This window comes from Nicotiana tabacum, chromosome 20 (genome assembly GCF_000715075.1).
Source record: "Nicotiana tabacum cultivar K326 chromosome 20, ASM71507v2, whole genome shotgun sequence".
Lineage (NCBI taxonomy): Eukaryota > Viridiplantae > Streptophyta > Magnoliopsida > Solanales > Solanaceae > Nicotiana > Nicotiana tabacum.
This window is the reverse complement of record NC_134099.1, coordinates 156813584-156822258: the sequence shown is the minus strand read 5'-3', so window position 1 is coordinate 156822258 and position 8675 is coordinate 156813584.

The window sequence follows — 8675 nt, the reverse complement described above, 5'->3', positions numbered from 1 at the left end:
GCTTCTGGAAAATATACTTCAGTAGATCCAAGCGTGAAATGAGATAAGTAGTATATGATGACAGATAATGCTTCAATTTCTGGGCCACCCAAGTTAGGGCGCAACATGTCTTCTCGAGTTGAGTGTGCTTAACCTCATAGCCTGTAAACTTCTTGCTGAGATAATAGATGGCTTGCTCCTTCCTTCCTGTAATGTCGTGTTGCCCCAGTACGCAACCAAACAAATTCTCCAGGACCGTTAGATAAAGAATCAAAGGTCTCCCTGGTTCTGGCGGAACCAGCACAGGTGGGTTTGATAAATATCCTTTGATTTGGTCAAATGCCTCCTGACATTCTGCCGTCTATTCTACCGCAGCATCTTTCTTCAGTAGCCGAAAAATGGGCTCACAACTTGCCGTGGGTTGCGCAATAAACCTGCTGATATAATTCAACCTTCCCAACAGACTCATTACTTCTGTCTTGTTCTTTGGCGGTGGCAAATCTTGGATGGATTTGATCTTTGACGGGTCCAACTCAATGCCTCGTCGACTGACGATGAATCCCAATAGCTTTCCAGATGGAACACCAAATGCACATTTGGCCGGGTTGAGCTTAATATCGTACCTTCGAAGTCTTTGGAAAAACTTCCTTAGGTCTGCTACGTGGTCCTCGTGATGCTTGGACTTTATGATCACATCGTACACGTATACCTCAATCTCTTTGTGTTTGATGTCATGAAACACAGTAGTCATTGCTCTCATGTACGTTGTCCCAGCGTTCTTCAAACCAAATGGCATTACCCAGTAGCAATTAGTCCCCCATGGCATAATGAACGCCGTCTTTTCCGCATCTTCTTCATCTATCAGAATATGATGATACCTAGCATAGCAATCTACAAAAGACCCGATCTCACGTCTGGCACAATTATCGATCAAGATATGGATGTTGGGTAATGGAAAGTTGTCTTTTGGGATTGCCCTATTAAAATTGCGATAATCGACACACACTCTGATCTTCCCATCTTTCTTCGGCACTAGCACCACATTAGCCAACCAATCAGGATATCGAGTGACCCGAATAACCTTTGCCTGCAGCTGCTTGGTTACTTCTTCTTTAATCTTCACACTCATATCTGTCTTGAACTTCCTCAATTTCTGCTTGACGGGAGGACATGCTGGGTCAGTGGGCAATTTATGAACCACTAAATCAGTGCTTAATCCCGGCATGTCATCGTACGACCATGCAAAAATGTCTTTGAATTCAATGAGTGCTTTGACTAGTTCTTCCCTGATATTTAGTTCAATGTGGATGCTTAATTTGGTTTCCTTGATATCGTCTGCATCCCCTAAATTGATGGCTTCTGTGTCATTTAAGTTGGGTTGGACTTCTCTTCAAACTGGCTTAGTTCTCTGTTTATCTCTTCGAAAGCTTCATCCTCATCGTGTTCCAATTCATCATCATAATCGACCCCTCGTATAATTAGTTTGGAATCAGATTGATTTTTTAGACTGGTTGAAGATCCGTTGTGCATGCCATGTCATTAGGACAAATATAAAGAGAACTGTTCAGAAAGAGAAAAAGAAGAAAACAAAATTAAAACAAAATAAGAAGAAAAAGCTTTCACTTTATTAAAATACGGGATAACAGAGTTTCACACTTTGCCGAATACAAAACAAAACTGGATTACAACCCTGGAATAATCCAAAGCAAGAAAGAAAAATCAGAGCCCACTACCAAGACTCCCTCCGAGTAGGAAGGGAAGTAGCCATCCAATTGTTGATATTGGCCCTAGGCCCCACAAACTGTATGTCTGCCTTACTGGAACCTTCTCCAGCTTCTATCATGTTGACATCAGCGAACATCCTTTCAAAGCCTTCATTCAAATATCCATCTGGCCCAATCAGTGGTTCGAGATCCTTCGGGACCGACAACTCTCTGATACCTGCTCGGACAAATGATCTGAAAAGACGTGAAACTGGCTTGGGAAGAACCCAAACTTTCTTATTCAACTTGCGGGCCCGCTTTACATCCGCTGCCATAGGCGTGAATCCCAGCCCAAAAGTATCCAGGTTCTTGGGCAAAGAGACTGGCTGGACCATACCCTGCAAATCAACCCCCAAAACTTTTCCTAGTACAAACCCGTTGTTTAACATTTCCGAGGCTATCATGAAGGTCGCAGCTGCGATTCTGGGAAGTGGAAGGCCCCCGCCCTCAGGAATTTTGTCTACTGAGACTACGTCAAAAACCTGATAAACCCATGGGCCCTTGTCATCATCGGTTTCTATGAAGGGCACAATGGCATCACTAACGGCGCTCGTACCGTCATCCCCGTGTACCACAATCTCTTGTCTATCCCATTCAAATTTGACCACCTGATGCAGTGTAGAAGGCACTGCTTTGGCTGTGTGGATCCAGGGTCGCCCCAACAGAAGATTATATGACATCGCCACATCTATCACTTGAAATTCCATGGTCAACTCGACCAGACCAATTGTCAACTCAAGTATGATGTCACCCACTGTGTCTGTACCACCACCATCAAACCCTCGAACATAGATGTTGTTCTTATGAATCCGGTCATCATCGACCTTCAGTTTGTTCAATGTGGCCAAAGGACATATATTGGCACTGGACCCATTATCAATCAGTACTCGAGTGACTACCGAGTCTTCGCACTTCGCAGTCAGGTAGAGTGCTCTGTTGTGTTCTGTACCCTCTACTAGCAACTCATCGTCAGAAAATGTCACTCGGTTTACCTCGAAGATTTTGTGCACTATTTTCTCCAAATGGTTCACTGAGAGCTTGTCCGGAACATGGGCTTCGTTCAGAATCTTCATTAATGCCCGACAATGATCGCTTGAATGGATCAACAAGGATAGCAACGAAATCTGGGTCGGGGTCTTCCTCAACTGCTCTACAATGGAGTAGTCCTGTGCCTTCATCTTCTTCAAAAACTCCTCTGCTTCTTCCTCCGTCACTGGATTCTTTATTGTTATAGGATTTGCCCTTCTGAATTCTGCGGGAGCAAAACACCTTCCCGAACGAGTTAACCCCTGGGCCTCGCATACTTCTTCCACAACCTTCTTCCCCTTATGCATCACCGTCACTTGACTGTAGTTCTATGGCACAGCTTTCCTACTTGTTATCGGCAACTGCATTACTGGCATGATAACAACTGGTTCTACGCGGGCCACCTTCACAACCAACACTGGTGTGCTTGATATCCCTTGCACTGTTACTTTGACCGGCTCTGGGTTCTTGGCAACATCAGACGAACTCTTCCCCATCACCACCACTGGTTTGCCTTCTACCCTTTCTGGCTGTACTACCACTTCTCCACTGATCAACTTTTCTTTTGGACTGGCACAGATCATCATTACCGTTTGTGAGGGCTTCTTGAGCTTCCCTCCTTCGTGCACTAGTTTGATCATGTGGTTTCCGTAGTGTGCCGACAACGGGTTCTGATTGATGTTGGGTGCCTCTGGCTCCTGGACCTCGATCCTATTTGTGTCAATAAGATCTTGTACGACAGTCTTCAACTTCCAACACTTCTCAGTATCATGCCCGGGAGCCCCCGAACAATATTCACAACTTACTGAGTGGTTCAGATTTTTGGGAAGGGGATTTGGCAATTTGGGCTCAACAGGACTCAATAGGCCTAATTTCCTCAATTTGTGGAACATAGTAGTATAGGTCTCTCCCAGCGGAGTGAATGTTCTCGGCCTCTGCACCCTTTTGTTCCTGAAAATATGATTCCCACGGAAGCCTGGCCCCGAAGGATTCCTGTAGGCCCTTAGTGGTGGATATGTGTTTTATGGAGGTGGATATGTATGTTGGGGAGCCAGCGCACGCCATTGCGGGCGAGCCGGAGGCTGGGTGTAAGTTTGGGCGTGATGGACGGAGAAATGTGGCTCTTCTGGTGGATAATAAGGTTGTAGAGGGTTGTATGGAGTGTGTGGATAATTTGGGTAATGGGGTCTGGGTTGGTAGCGAGGGGAAGGACCTCTGGATCTGGACCAAGTACCTGCTTCGACTGTTGCGACCTCCTCTCTCTTCTTTTTCCCTCCCGCGCCTCCCGCGCCGCTTTGGATAGCCTGAGTTGTGGCCTTGATTGCCGAATAGCTAATTATCTTGTTGGACCTGAGTCCCTCTTCAACCATACCGCCCATTTTTACTACTTCATTGAAAGATTTACCAACTGACGTCACCAGGTGACCAAAGTAAGTTGGCTCCAAATTTTGTAAGAAGTAGTCCACCATTTCACCTTCCCTCATTGGTAGATCGACTCTTGCTGCTTGTTCTCTCCAACGGAATCCGAATTCCCTGAATCTCTCTCCAGGCTTTTTCTCAAGTTTCAACAGTGTGAGGCGGTCAGGGACTATCTCAAGGTTATACTGGAAGTGACCTGCAAATGCTTGTGCTAGATCGTCCCAAGTATACCACCTGCTAGAATCCTGTCTCGTGTACCATTCCAGTGCGGACCCGCTTAAACTTTGACCAAAATAAGCTATCAGCAGCTCATCCTTTCCACACACTCCTCTCATCTTACTACAGAAACTTCGTAGATGTGCCATGGGATCACCATGTCCCTCATATAGATCAAACTTTAGCATCTTAAAACCTGCCGGTAACTGAACATCGGGGAAGGGACATAGATCTTTGTAGGCCACACTAACTTGGCTGCCCAATCCATGCATATTCCTGAAGGATTGCTCCAGGCTTTTCACTTTACGAAGCACTTCGTCCTGCTCCGGATTCTTTGTCGGCCTCTCAGTTTCTGCCGGGAGTTGAAGGTGAGGGGTGTAAGTGTATGGCTCGAGTGCTTTGAAGGTGCATTCGGGAGGATAGTATTGGTTGTCGTGAACCTGAAACAATGGTTCATCGGATGATTTTTGCAACGTGGCAGGTGGAGGTGCCACAAAAACAGGAACAGTTGGTAGAGGAGGGTTTTGTTTGGGTGATGGAGATTGGGGATTATAGGAAGTTTCCCCCTGATAGTATTGGGAAATGGGGAAGCTTGTTGATGGACTAGTGGGAGGGTGTTCCGGAGTCCGAGCTGGTGAGAGGGTAGGAGTAGGGGGAGGTATTGGTGATGTTTGTCCCCTAGCCCAGGCTAGGTGCATCCCAGCTATCTCTTGTCTCAACTTGTCTACTTCCTCCTTCATCATTTACATCTCCGTCCTTTCCTCCTCAACACTTTTGTCCGAACCAGACATGCTTTTCGGAATGGGCCCTTTAGATCTTGTGTGGTAATGGTAATCTGCCAGAACGTTCTAACGAGCTAACTATTTCGAAATCTTTCTCTGGATAAACAACAAACTTGTTAGCGTTAGAGTTTAACACATATTGCAATTTCACGTTGGGGAATGCAATGTTCCTAGGCAGTTTAACTATTTCTAACATGTCTTTGCTTCGACTGCATGTGTCATTCCGGCTTACTTTCTTTATCTCTCTTTTTATGTCCTTTTTTTCTTTCTTTTATTCACTTTGCCTTTTCTTTTTTCTTTTAAGGGGTGGTCGAATCTTATGTGGATTGACTACGTATCATGTCCCCGCATGAATCAGACCGGGCGTAGTTCTGCCACAAGTGCGGAAAATAAAGACACCATTTTTTGATTTTTCAACCTTTACTAGCAAAACGTTTTATTACAAGACAAAACATTTTTGAAAGGAAATTGACAGACTTGATACAGACTACAGACTTTTATGCCAAAAAGGGAAATACAAACTCCGACGGACAACAGACTCTGAAGACAAGGAAAATACAGACTCAAACTATGAATGTTTCAGAGTTTTGAATTTTGGCACCCGCGGGGCGTCGTTCGGCCTCGCCGCGGGTTTTGGTGCCATTGCAGATCTTTCAAATCTTCCATGATCTGGTGGACATAAATCATTATTGAAGCAAGGAAGGTGGTACGGGACATATCCTCACAAGCTAGGCACTTTATGGTGATGTAGTACCTGATATCGTCGATTCTTCCCTTGATTCTGTCCCTTTCCATAAGCAATCGCTCTATTTGTTAATTCCGCATCCCCAACATTTGAGCGTTGTAAAGGAGTTGATCCTGAAACTCATTCATCTATTTCTCCATCCGGGCCATTAGATCATAGCAGCGCTTCCTATCTGCTCTGGCATCTCGGGCTTGTCTGAAGATCCGTTCTTCGAGAGTGGATATTGTTTCTCTCAATAGAGCGATGCTCCTTTCGTAGTCCCTCTTCATTTGTTGCATAGACTATGCTCGCTCTTCTGCCCTCTTTATCCATTTCACCTGGATTCTCTCTAGACCAGCTTTAGATTTTTCCAGGTCTTCTTGATACTCGAGGACTTTCTTCTTCAGACCGTTTATGAGCTTTTCATCAGCCTGGCTTCTCTTCGGGTTTCTGGCAGCTATTTTCATTTCCCGGATTTGAGCTTTGAGGATCTCGCTTTCCCGAGCTAATTTGTTTTTCTCTCCTTCATCGGCAGCAACTTGCACCTTGTTCTCAAATTTCAGATCCTTAATCTGTTGTTTCAGCTTGCCTGTTTCGGCCCGGTATTCGCGCTCTTTGGCCAACCAGTCCCATGGTTCTTGTGACACCTCAATGAACTCTTGAATGTGAGGTTTTTTGGTTGCCCGTTCTGGCTCGTCCCTTACAATGTCTCTCTTCCTGCACCAGGCGATATAAGCAGGTGAGACTTCGCCTCTGGATAGGTCGCGCATTCGAGTGTTTACCGTTAAATACTGGCATTCATTCCATATAGAACGAATGGCTTCTTCATGAAATTGGCCGTTGGTGCTAACCTCGATTGCATAAACACTGAGATCTTCATCTGGGTGTACCACCTGACACCTCCCTAACTGCCTCATCACCCGGTAAGGCGCATAAGGCTGAACGCCTTGGAGTCCCATTAAGAGGAAGTAAGGACCCGTGGCGGGCATGTACACAATTTTTTCAATAGGAAGCCAACCCAGTGTCCACCCTATTTGTGCTGCAGTGATGGCGCGAAGGCAAGATACCCAGTCTTCAGACCCTTCTGGCAATTTGAGCCCTGAAACCCTCGTGTTATATCCTTCAATGCAACCTTCGTTGGTAGATCTATAGCTTATATACTGAGGATGATGACACAAGTGCTCGATCATCCACATTTGCAATAACAAATTGCATCATTCGAAGAAATCTGCCCCGCTTTACAGGTTGTGAGTGCTCGGTATATCTCGGACACTATCATAGTGGCAAGCGTGCTTTTGTTGTTGGTAATTAGGACCTTGACGACTCCAGCCACCTTCAAATCAATATTTTTGTCTTTCCGAAGAAACACCACAATGCCCAAGAATGCTACCATGAAGGCGAATCGCCTATGTTCATCCCATTTTGTCCGATTCCCTCTACTGTAAACCCCGCTTTCCAGATCGTCGAACCCTCCTATATGCCCATACCTCTGGTATATGAACTGCAGAGTAGAAAAACCTCTATCCAACTCAGAGTACGGGAGTCCCTTGCTTATCTTCAGCAGATCCATGAACTTGTGTGAATTGACGGGTCTTGGAGCAATCAGATATTTGTGCCTTAGTCCCTCAGTAATGTCCATATAACCTGCTACCTCTTCTAAGGATGGGGTGAGTTCAAAATCTGAGAAGTGGAATACACTGTGGGTCGGGTCCCAAAATGTAACCAAAGCCTTTATGATGTCACATCTGGGTCTGACGTTCAACAAACTGGTGAGACCTCCCAGATGTAATTTGATCTTATCTCGCTCTGACTTTTCCAAATCCTCCCACCACAATCGCAACTCCAAAGGGATCTTGCTCCTAACTGTTACCGGCAAACTTGGACCCGGGTTCATTCTGTATGTTTGTTTGGGATGATTAATACTCATTGGACTCAAAGACAGAATAAACTAAAATTGACACACATTTAAATAAAGCTCCGGTCTTGTCAATACGGCCTTTCAGCACTTCGAAGAAGATTTAAAGGCTGTGTTTTACCAACCGGACAAAACCTTTAAAATGACCAAAAGTGGCTATTTTCGCAAAAACAGCCTTCCGGCATCTTTTTAGGGACATTCGGCTATTTTTACAAGAATGGAATCACCCGACTTATTTATGACGAAAGATTAAAAATTTTGACATTTTTTGGCTATTTTTGTAAAAGGGAAGGTTGGACCCGATGAGGGCTGCCTACGTATCTCACAACCTGTGAGAATCAAACCGGCGTAGTTCGGGCCACGACAATAAACTAATTCTAACAACAAGACTTGTTTAAATAAATTACACTAAAAACATTTTTTTTTTCACGAAATTTTGGCAAAGTTCGCCGGTAACTCAGAATTATCCCTCTACACTGCTATTTTCTTTTTTTTTTCTTTTTTTTCGATATTCCAGTATTTTCAGAAACCGGTCAGCATGCAAGTCTGCAGCAAATAAATGCATAAAACAAACAGGATGCAGCAGGATGGTCTTTTCATTCCAGGTTGCTTGTCCTAGACGGACCCAACCCTTGTGTTGAGTCCCCTAAGTCAAGTGCACATGATGTAAATAAGCATTCCTACTAGGGATCCGACATGAGGTTTTGTTATACTAGGTTTATCCTGGGTGTTTGTTCTAGACCTGGCTTACCTGAGCGGACAACTCGAGCCGAGGATGGGAACTGCGTACCGGTAACCAAAAGATCATCCGGTTTTGCAAATCCTCCGAATCCTCGTTCTATTTTGGGATA